General features: G+C 36.8%; 1 long non-coding RNA gene across 1 annotated transcript in view; it reads right to left on the bottom strand.

Moving 5' to 3' along the window:
- The window catches only part of LOC123780950 (uncharacterized), a 41,610-nt gene extending 29,080 nt beyond the window's left edge, over positions 1 to 12,530 (bottom strand). The window contains exon 1 of the long non-coding RNA XR_006776550.2: positions 1 to 12,530. This exon is cut by the window's left edge and continues 15,777 nt beyond it. This is a non-coding gene — a long non-coding RNA (uncharacterized LOC123780950).

Here is a 12,530-nt window from a genome sequence, read left to right as displayed (position 1 = left end):
AAGTTAAATGCTGACTATGAAATCCAAAAGAAAGAATTACAACCTGAGGTGTGTCTGCCACAAAGAGGGTCTGCTCTGCTTCAAAGAAGTTGGGAGCAGTTTAACTACGTATATAGACAGTCTGATAGTACTTGGTAGACAGATACAACTTTTTGGACAGAACAGGCAGTTCTTAAATACCTGTCACCAGCGTTATATAGCAGACCAAGATGGAACTGAAAGATTCTCACGTCAAGCCTTTAACACAACAAAAATGACTTCATCTGTGCAATTAGTGAACAAACTGTTCCTGCTTGCCTAATAGCTCCAGGAGGAGAAACTTATTTTGACTTTGATTTGTCCCGGTTTTCTTGTGTACTAAGTGTTGCAACCTTATGTCAACTAAAATCTCTTGGCCTGATAATTACAGCCAACATTGAAAAACTACTTCAAATTATCAGAAAATAAAATGAGGGAAATGAAATTAAACTCAGCCCTTCCATCCCCATGTTACATCCCCTTCTGCACCTCAGAAGTTCTGTGGTCAAAATGTTCCAGCCCTTCATAAAATGAAACTAAATTTCTGATTAATAAATTAACTTTACAGAGTTATGCTTTGCTACTACTATCATTGCTTTATTGGCTTATTTGGACCAGTGTATTCCATGAAGTTTAAAATAATTATATTCTTTTACTTAAAGAAGCTCTAAGAAATCCCTTTCTTTCCCATTCAGTTTCAACTGTCTAAAGGAAGGTATGAGACCAATGTATATGAGAAATACATTGTGACCTGAATATCTCAGAAGAAAATTTTCAAATGGATTTTGCGATTTAACTTTGACTCATCAGTGAGCCTAAATAAGCAGACACATTGTTCTTTCTCATCAAAACCTGAAAAGAAATATCCAAAACCCTTCACAAACGTATCATTCTTCCAGGCCTAATCTATCTTGCTAATGATAAACTCTAGGAGTCTAGGGACTGTCAGCAAAGTGGTACCAACTTCTTCTGGTACTTAAGGATCCAGATTCATTATTCCAAAGTGAAAAATGGGTATAGAACAAGGGCAGCAAGTTGGGAAATGCTCCCATTAAAAGCAGCAATAAGAAGTCACTTATACTGTGGCTTGTCAGTGGGTGTTCTTACTCTACACTACACTGAATTTTAATCTGGGGAGAAAAATTATTTTCATTTAAAAAGATGTTTCCATTTAATTCCACATGTGATTTGTAAAAAAAAAAAATGGGAAAAAAGTTTTTTTTTCCTCTTAGTGTTGGAATAATATATGTAGTTCCACTCTTGTCACATGATTCTACTTTTCAAAAGGTCAAAAGTGCTAATAGGAATGAAAGAAGCCCAGGTATAGGGATAATGAAGGAAGCCCAAGTGCCTACTATGTGTTAATACAGTTATTAGCTTTGAACTGAATTTACTTTATTCTTCTAAAAGAGAATCTGACTTAGGAGATGATTTTATTCCAGACATTTTTAGCACTTAGCCTGGTATCTTGAAATGGACAGACTCAACACCAATACTAGCCATTTCTGAGCATTTTCTATTCTTCAGGTCATAAAATATAGAGCTAGACCAGGGCTAGGCTAAATTATTTTGGCAGAGGAGGCATATGAAGCACGTTCTCTAGGGAAAATTTAGGCCACAGGGTTGGATCACTAGCTGATGGTTACACAACTGATGAGAGATTCTGCTCAAGAGATTGTCAGTAGATTAAGTCAACCAGAGGCAACTACAGTCCTGTAGGTCCTCTCCTAGGGTCTTTTTTTTTTCCTTTCCCTCAACATTTTAGGAAAAATACAGACATATGTTAACCACAGCAAGATGGATATAGTCAATATTTCAGAGGAGAGAGTTAATAATGTTCTTGGTATTTTAGAGAAGTGGTTAAAATTTAAATTTTGGAAAGAATTTCATTGAGGACAATGTTGGGAGGAAACAGGGCTTCACATATTTAAAAATATATATTTATTAAGTGTGTACTATGTGCCAGGCTCTGTTCTTGCTGAATTTTAAGGAGCTCATGTTCTAATTAGATTTAAGGATCTAAAGGTGAAGCAATGAATTTCCACCTATACTCATGATGGAATATTGAAGACCACATTTATCCTTCCCCCTTAAACAACCAAAAAAACCTGGTCAAAATCTATGAAACTTGTTTTCAGGCATTGGAAAACAAAAAGTACAGGACAGAGATCTCTGAAAAAGGCAGGGCGGAGGGGAAGTGGGGGACTAAGATAAGCCTGATGAATGCCTCAGCTGGTGTTTCCTGCCTGGTGAGGTTCCAGGCCACCGCACAGAGAAGTTTGGACTCAGCAGAGTTTGCTGATTTCCTTGAGTTGAGGAGACAGAGTTCAGAGTACAGAGTTGCCAAAGCAGCTAGACTTCATGGGACAGAGGATACTACAGAGAAGAAAGCTGCAATGAGGGAGAGCTCCAGATATCTGCAAATGCCCCCTTGAATCTTTAGCTGAATAACATTTGCTACATGAATTTGAAGAAACTACTTGAGAAGAAATCACTGGAAAGGAGCCAGCGGAGCAAACTTTGGGGCACACACAAGGCTGGGAACAGTTTAAGTTCCCACTAGCCAGAGTAGAAAGACTTCCTAACACTTAAGGAACTGAGTAGAGTCTTCAGAAGGATTTTGCCTCAATGGAAGGGTCAAATTAGCCCTATCTAGGCTTAGAAGCTATTCTGTACCCACCAGAGCTCAAGAGCAAGCCTTGAAAACACCACAGTGTTTCTGAGTAAGTTAACTGCATCCTATTGCAAAGCCCAAAAATATTTAAAGAATTACAAACATATTCAGTATCCCCAAAATGTTAAACTTACAATGTCTGACATTACATTAAAAATTACCAGGCATGCAAAGAAGCAGGAACATAAGATCTAAAAGGAGGAAAAAATCAATACAAAGAAACTCAGTAATGACATAGATGATGGAATTAGTAGATAAAAGCATTAAAACAGCTATTATAAATACATTCCATATGTTCAAGGAGTTAGAAGAAAGCATGAGCATGACAAGGAGAGAAATGGAAGATATCTAAGAAGACCCACGCCAAATTTCTACAGTTGAAAAGTGAACTAGATGGGGCTAGAATTAATGGCAGATTAGACACGGCAAAAAGAAAAGATCAGTGAATTTGAAGACTCCAATGGAAACTAACCAAAACGAAACACGAAGACTGGAAAAAATGAACAGACCATCAGTGAGCTATGGGACAACATCCAGCAGCCTAACATATGTGTAAGTGGAGTTCCAGAAAGTGAGAGAGGCAAGCGGAGACAGAAAAAAAAAAAAAAATTTAAACAAATACACTTGATAAATTTCAAGCATGGCTTGAAAAAGATCCAGGGGCTCTTTTTAAATTATTACAAAGCACTGCCTCTGTAGTCCCTTCATAGAATGCCCTCCCCATGCTTCTCTATCTTTTCCACCTAACATACACTTTAAGCTCAGATCTCACAGTCTCCAAAAAACATTCCCAGTCTCATCCAAGTAATTTCATCCTTTCCTGAACACTGATCCCTTTGTGACCACCAGCTGTTTAACAATTAATCATGAAATGACTGAAGGGAGTTTTTGCATAGCTGTTTCTGTTCTTGGCTTTTTAGTTTAATTCAATTATTTACATATTTATGTCTTTCCTCCAAACAACCTCTGGATTCTGTCTCTTCCCTTATCAGAGTATCCTTTCTCTATCAATTCTCCTCTTTCCCTATTCAGGCATTTACCATCTTTAAAAAAACAAAAAGTTTAACAACTAAAACCCTTCCATGACCTTTCTACCCTACTTGATTCCTAGATGTTCTTTTATCTTTTCCTCTTAACAACCAAGTCTCTGAAAAGATTATTCTATTTTTCTCACATCCCATTTATACCTGAACCCACTGCTATATGACTTCACCATCATCATCCCTGAAATTGTTCTTGTCAAGGCCTACAGTTACCTATTGGCTACAAAATCCACTGGATTGTTTTAGTTTTAATCTTAATTTATTCAACAAAATACTTAAGTATCTGTTGCGTACCCAGAGCTGGGAATATGATGGTAAGAAGTACAAATGCCCTCTCAGAGTTCAAGTCTGGCAGGAAAGTCAAACAGTTAAGTAACAAGGTACAGTAAGTGCTACCTGGCATTTGTTGATGATGGCTGCTCCCTCCCACTTGAACCATTCTTTGATATTGGCTTCTGTGACACCATCTTTTCTGGGTCCTCCTCTAATTCTGACCATGTGTTTGTAGACTTTTTACTAGGCTGCTCTTTCTCTACCTGTCCCATGTTCTTTCTGTGGTTCCTTCCTTGGCCTTCTTCCCAATCTATATCTTGTTTCCTTCATGATCTCTTCCATGTCCATGATTTCATTTACCTACTATAGGTTGATACTGCTAAATCTATATTTTCAGCCAAGATTTTTCTCCAAAGTTCCAGACTTTCTCTACCAACTGAATAGCTTCATTTGGATGCCCACAACTGCTCCAGAGTAAACAGTCTAAATGGAATTATTATTTACCCTAAGCCTGTTCTCTGCATTCCTTAATTTAGTAAATGGCAACTAGTCATCATTCATAGACTTAAACCTTGGCATCATCTTTGATTTCCCTCTCCTTCGAACCTCACACCATATTGGTTGTCAAATCTTATCGATTTGTTTCTAGGCATTTCTCAAAGGGTTTTCTCTCTATCCCCATAGCCAGTGCCTTAATTCAATGTTACTTCTCTTTTGGATCCAATAGTCATACCTCCCTGCTTCTGGTCTTGGTTTCTTTCAATCAGATCCATACAGCAAAAAGTGATCTTTCTGAAGGAGAATCCAATTATGTCACTTCCATGTTTAATATCTTTTGATAGTTCTCCATAGACTTCCAGGTAAAAGTCAAGCTCTACATCATGGGTCACAATGCCTCAACCTGCCAGCGTCATCTCTCACCTCATACTGAATTAATCAGTTCTCTGGATGCCCCATAGTGTCTCATACATCCTGGTATTTGCACATGTTGCTCCTTCTGCTGGTTCTTGCCAACTTCTACTAATGTCTCTTCATGGCCTTCTCTAAAATTCAGTTCAGACACTGCTACATCTCTACAGCTTCTCTGACATTCTCCTTCTCCAAGCTGAGATTAGATGCCCTTCCTCAGTATATCCATAAAATATTCTACATATATTCTTTGTGGAGTATTCATTTGGATTTTTAAAAAAAGATTTTTTTTTATTTATTTGAGAGAGACAGAGAGAGAGAGAGCATGAGCAGGGTGGGGGCAGAAGGAGAGGGAGAAGCAGACTCCCCGTTGAGCAAGGAGCCCGACTGGGGCTTGATCCTAGGACCCTGGGATCATGACCTGAGCAGAAGGCAGATGCTTAACTGACTGAGCTACCCAGGCACCCCTTCATTTGGATTTTTAAAAAATATCTGTTTATGTCTTTCCCATTACTAGATTGTGAATCCCTCCCTGCCCTCTCTATCTTCCTAACCTGCTTAATTTTTCATTAAGCACTTATCATCTGGTACATAATACATCTTACTTCTTTGTCCTTCTCCCCCAACATGAATGCAAGCTACTGAAGGTGGGTACCTTTATCTGTTTTATTCACTGTAATATCCTTTACACCTAGAATACCTGGCACATAGTAACAACTCAGTAGTTATTTGTTATACAAACAAATAAATCTTTGTCCTGAGCATTTAGAACAATATCTACAACATGGTATTGGTTGTTACACTCTACTGCAACCTTATTTACTCATCTGGCACCCTACAATGGGTAGTGGATTCCTCACAAAGGTCTCAAAGAACAATATATTCTAGTTAGGTTCATATGTTCTTGCATGATTTTGACAGTTTTTTTTTTATTGTGGTGAAATATACATAACAAAATTTAACATTTAATAATTTTTAAAGTGTACAGTTTAGTGGCATTAGGTACATTCACATTGTTGTGCAAGCATCACCATTATCCATCTCTAGAACTTTTTCTTCTTCCTCAATTAAAATTCTGCATATTAAATAATAACTCCTCATTCTTCCCCACTACCTCCCATAGCCAGTGGTAACTACCATTCTATTTTCTGCTCTTTAAATTTAACTACTCTAGTTACTTTATACAAGTGGAACCATATCATATTTGTCCTTTTGTATCTGGCTTACTTAATTTATCATAATATCTTCAGCGCTCATCCATATTGTAGCATGTATCCCAATTTGCTTCCTTTTAAAGGCTGAATAATATTCTATTGTATGCATATGCTACATTTTGTTTATCTGTTCATCTGTGGGTGGGCATTTGAGTTGATTCTACCTTTGGACTATTGTGAATAATGCTGTTGAGTCTCTGCTTTCACTTCATTTGGGTATATACCCAGAAGTGGAACTGCTGGATCACATGGTAATTCTGTTTATTTTTTTTCCCACAGCAGCTGCACAATTTTACATTCCCACCAGGAATGTACAAGAGCTCTAATTTCCCCACATCCTCACTACACTTGTTATTTTCTCTTGTTCTATTATGTTTTATAATAGCCATCCTAATGGGTGTGAATCATATCTCATTGTGGTTTTGTTTTGTATTTCCCTAAAGATTAGTGATGTTGGGCATCTTTTCATGTGCTTATTGGCCATTTGTGTATCTTCTCTGGAGAAATACCTATTCAAGTCTTATGCCCACTTTTTAATGGGTTGCTGCTTGTTTTGTTGAGTTCTAGGATTAACAGTATGACTGTATGTCTATATTTGAAGTTCAGTTTGGCTGTATAAAATATTTAGCTCACATTTTCTTTCTTTGGGTATCTTAAATATGTTATCTCATTGTCTTTCAGGATAAACTATTACTATCAAAAATTTGTTGACATTCTAATGTTATTTCATTTAGAAGTAATTTGGTCTTTTTTTTTTTATCTAGAAAGGGTATTTTATTATTGTCCATTACATTTGGTAAAATATGTCTTGATGTTAGCCCTGCTCCTACATTCTCCTGTGGACCCACTACCACCAACATGCCCATCCAAAGTGGTGCCACAAGTGTGGCAGTGTGCAAGCAGTGCTAACAGGGGCAGCACCACTCCAAAGTGTTTCCTGCCCCATGGAGAGGAGAAGATAATCACACACACAAGTCTGACTGCAGCTACAGGAATGGGGGCAGGCATCTGGTGTGACTGCAGGCCCCACCCATCAATGAAAGCTTCTCAGGGGAGAACACAGGGACAGGGTCCTGTAGTTCTGTGCTATCACAGCTCTGATAAATGCCTGGTTTGACTCAACTCAAGCTCAAGGTGGCCCCAGACTGGCATACTAATAACACAGGTACCAAACTCCGCCCATAACAGTCAAAGAGAGTCATTGTAGATGACTGGGTTGAAGACAAACGTGGCTCAGCCACAACAGTAGGGTGCACATAACACACATAGAAGAAACTCCTGAAGCACCACGTTCTGGTGAATATGGGACATTGCACTGCAGGGCACTACAGGGCCTCTTCTTCATAAGGGCACTACTTTCAAGAGCAGGAGACACAGCCAACTTTTCTAATACATAGAAACAGACATAGAGAGTTAGACAAAATGAGGCGACAGAAGAATATGTCCCAAATGAAAGAACAGGATAAAATCACAGCAAAAGTAAATGAAATGGAGATAAGTACATGCCTGATAGAGAATTTAAAGTAATAGTAATAAAGATACTCACTGAACTGGAGAAAAAAGTGGAGGAAGTCAGTAAGACGCTCAGCAAAGAGAGAAAACATGAAAAAGAACCAATCAGAGATGAAGAACCTGATAACAACTTAAAAATACACTAGAGGGAATAAATAGTAGACTATAGGAAGCAGAAGAATGGATCAGTGACCTGGAGGACACAGTAATGGAAAGCAATCAAGCTGAACAGGAGAGAGAAAAATGTATAGAAAAATGAAAATGATTAAGGGATCTCAGTGACACCATCAAGCATAATAACAATTACATTACAGGGATCCAAGATGGAGAAGAGAGAGAAAAGAGGGGAGAAAATTTATTTGAAAAAATAGTAGCTGAAAACGTCCTGAATCTGAGGAAGGAAACAGAAATCCAAATCCAAGAAGCACAGAGAGCTCCCAAGAAAATCAACACCAAGTTTGTATTTAAAAGGGCAAAAAGTAATGATAAAGAGAGAATTTTAAAAAGAACAAGAGAAAAGACTACAGTTACACACAAGGGGAACCCATAAGGCTATCAGCTGATTTTTCAGCAGAAACTTAAAGGCCAGAAGCAAGTGGCATGATCTATTTAAAGTGCTGAAAGAAAAAAACCTGCAACCCAGAATACTCTATCCAGCAAGGCTATCAATCAGAATAGGAGAGATTAAAGAGCTTCCCACACAAGCAAAATTTTAAGGGAATTCATTACTGCTAAACCAGCCACATAAGAAATGTTAAAGGAGACTCTTTGAGTGGAAAGGAAAGACCATAAGCAGGAGTAAGAAAAGTAGGAAGCACAAAAGCAATAAAATTTGTATATCTAGAAAAATCAGTCAAGGGATTCACAAAATAAAAGGATGTGAAATATGATACCATATACATAAAATGTGAGGGGTGGGAGAGAGGAGTAAAACATTAGTGCTTTTAGAATGGGTTCACACTTAAGCGACCATCAACTTAATATAGATTGCTTGATGTATAATATGTTACATATAAACCACAAATCAAAAACTGGAAATAGATATGCAAAAAGTAAAGAGAAAGGAATCCAAGTATATCACCAAAGAAAGCCAGCAAACCATGAGAGAAGAAAGCGAGAAAGGAACAAAGAACTACAGAAACAACCATAAAACAAGTAACAAAATGGCAATAAGTACATACCTATTAATAATTACTTTGAATGTAAATGGACTAAATGCTCCAATTAAAAGACACAGGGTGGTGGAATAGATAAAAAAGCAACACCCATCTATATGCTGCCTACAAGAGACTCATTTCAGACCAAACATACATGCAGATTGAAAGTGAAGGGGAAAAACATTTATCATACAAATGGAAATGAAAAACATGCCAGGGTAGCAATACTTATATCAGACAAAATAGACTTTAAGACAAAGACTGTAATAAGAGACAAAGAAAGACACTACATAATCATAAAGGGATCAATCTAACAGAAGATATAATTCAATAACAGTAGGGGACTTTAACATCCCACTTACATCAATGGATAGATTATCCAAACAGAAAATCAACAAGAAAACAATGGTTTACAATGACACCTTGGACCAGAATGATTTAACAGAAATATTCAGAACATTCTATCCTAAGACAGCAGAATATATATTCAAGTGTATATGAATATTCTCCAGAATAGATCACATTTTAGGCCACAAAACAAGTCTCAACAAATTCAAAAAGACTGAAGTCACACCATGCACCTTTTCCAAACACAATGCTATGAAACTAGAAATTAACCACAAGAAAAAGTCTGGAAAGAACACAAATATATGGAGGTTAAATAACATGCTACTAAACAACATATGGGTCAACCAAGAAATCATGGAGGAAATTAAAAATACCTGGAAACAAATAAAAATGAAAACACGGTAGTCCAAAATCTTTGGGATGCAGCAAAACTGTTCTAAGAGGGAAGTTTATAGGAATAAGGCCTACTTTAGTAAGAAAGAAAAATCAAATAAACAACATAACCTTACACCTAAAGGAACTAGAAAAAGAACAAACAAAACTAAAAACCAGTTGAAGGGAGGAAATAATAAAGATTAGAGTAGGAGTAAACAAAAGAGAAAAAAACAAACAAACAAACCAACAGAACAGATCAATGAAACCAGGAGCTGGATCTTGGAAAAGATCAACAAAATTGATAAACCTTTAGCCAGATTCATCCAAAAAAATTTAAAGAGAGAGAGAGAGAGGGAGAGAGAGAGGGAGAATTCAAACAAAATCAGAAATGAAAGAAGAGAAAAAATAACTGACACCATAGAAATACAAAGGGTTATAAGAGAATATTATAAAAAATTATACACCAACAATTAGACAGCCTAGAAGAAATGGATACATTCCAAGAAACATGTAATCTCCCAAAACAATCAGGAAGAAAGAGAAATCATGAACAGATTACCAGCAATGCATTAAATCAGTAAGCAAAACCTCCCTACAAACAAAGGTCCAAGACCAGATGGCTTCACGGGTGAATTCTACCAAACATTTAAAGAAGAGTTAGTACATTTTCTTCTCAAACTATTCCAAAAAATAGAAGAGGAAGGAAAGCTTCCAAATTCATTCTATGAGGTCGGCATTACTCTAATATCAAAACTAGGGAAAGTACTACAAAAAAGAATTACAGGCAAGTATCTCTGATGAACATAATGCAAAAATCCTCAACAAAATATTAACAAACAGAATCAATAATACATTTAAAAAATCATTCACCACGATCATGGGATTTATTCCTGGGATGCAAGAGTGGGTCAATATTCACAAATCAATCAACATGATACATCATATCAACAAGAAAAAGGACAAAACCCACTTGATCACTTCAATAGATGCAGAAAAAGCATTTGACGAAGTATTAACACCCATTCATGACAAAAACCCTCAATAAAGTAGGTTTAGAGGGGACATACCTCAACATAATAAAGGTCATATATGACAAATTCACAGCTAACATCATACTCAATGGTGAAAACTGAGAGGTTTTCTCCTAATGCCAGGAACAAGATAAAGATGTCCACACTCACCACTTAAATTTAACATAATACTGGAATTCCTAGCCACAGGAACCAGAAAACAAAAAGAAATAAAAGGCATCCAAATTCGTAAGGAAGAAGTAAAACTTTCATTATTTGCAGATGACATGATACTCTACATAGAAAACCCTAAAAATTCCACCAAAAAACTACTAGACTGATAAATGAATTCAGTAAGGTCACAGGATACAAAGTCAATATGCAGAAATCTGTTTCATTTCTACATAGTAATAATGAAGTAGCAGAAAGAGAAATTATGAAAATGGTCTTATTTACAATTGCACCCACAATAATAAAATACGTAGGAATAAACTTAACCAAGGAAGTGAAAGACCTGTATTCTGAAAAATATAAAATACTGATGAAAGAAACTGAAGATGACGCAAACCAAAGGAAATACAGTCCATGCTCATGGATTGGGAGAACAAATGCTTTTAAAATGTCCATATTACCTAAAGCAATGTAAAGATTTAATGCAATCCCTATCAAAATACCAACAGCAAGAGTGCCTAGGTGGCTCAGTCGGTTGAGCATCTGCCTTCAGCTCAGGTCAAGATCCCAGGGTCCTGGGGTCGAGCCCCACATCAGGCTCCCTGCTCAGTGTGGAGCCTACTTCTCCCTCTCCCACTGGCTCTCCCCCTGCTTGTGCTCTCTCTCTTTCTGTCAAATAAATTATTTTTAAAAAATACCAACAGCATATTTTACAGAATTGGAACAAATAATCCTATAATTCGTAAGGGAATCATAAAAGACCCTGAATAGCCAAGGCAACCTTGAAAAAGAAGAACAAAACTAGAGGCATCACAGTCCCAGGTTTCAAGATATACTACAAAGCGGTAGTCATCAAAACAGCATGGTACTGGTATAAAACCAGACACAGAGATTAAGAGAATGGAAGAGAGAGCCCAGAAATAAACCCCTGATTATGTGGCCAATAATTTTTGACAAAGAAGGCAAGTATTTGTAACGGGAAAAAGGCTTTTTAACAAATAGTGTTGGGAAAATAGGACAGCTACATGCAAAAGAATGTGACTGGACCACTTTCTTATACTATATACAAAAATAAACTCAAAATGGACTAAAGACCTAAATGTGAAACCTGAAACCATAAAAATTATTTTTTTTACAGCACAGGCAGTAATTTCTCTGACAATGTTGCAGCAACATTTTTCTAGATATGTCTCCTAAGGGAATCAAAAGCAAAAATAAACTACTGTGAGTGTATGAAAATAAAAGTCTTCTGTACAGCAAAGGAAACAATCAACAAAACTAAAAGATGACCTACTGAAGGGAGAAGATATTTGCAAATGGCACATCTGATAAAGGGTTAGTATCCAGTATATATAAATAACTTATACAACTCAACATCAAAAAACAAATAATCTAATAAAAAATGGGCAGAGGACATGAATGGACATTTCTCCAAAGAAGATATACTGATGGCCAACAGACACATGAAAAGATGCTCAACATCACTCATCATTAGGGAAATGCAAATCAAAACCATAATGAGATATCATGTCACACGTCAGAATGGCTAAAATAAAAAACACAAGAAACAAGTGTTTGCAAGGATGTGGGAGAAAAAAAACACTCTTGCACTGCTGGTGGGAATACGAACTGGTGCAGCCACTGTGGAAAACAGTATGGAGGTTCCTCAAAACATAAAAAACAGGATTACCATATTATCCAGTAATTCCATTACTGGGTACTCACCCAAATAATATGAAAACCCTAATTCAAAGAACTATATGCACTGCTATGTTTATCACAGCATTATTTATAATAGCCCAGTTATGGAAGCAGTCCAAGTGTCA

Source organism: Ursus americanus, chromosome 17, assembly GCF_024610735.1.
Source record: "Ursus americanus isolate L20-20 chromosome 17, mUrsAme1.1.p, whole genome shotgun sequence".
Taxonomy (NCBI): domain Eukaryota; kingdom Metazoa; phylum Chordata; class Mammalia; order Carnivora; family Ursidae; genus Ursus; species Ursus americanus.
The sequence above is the reverse complement of the archived record's forward strand: the minus strand, read 5'-3'. Positions and strand labels throughout refer to the sequence as shown.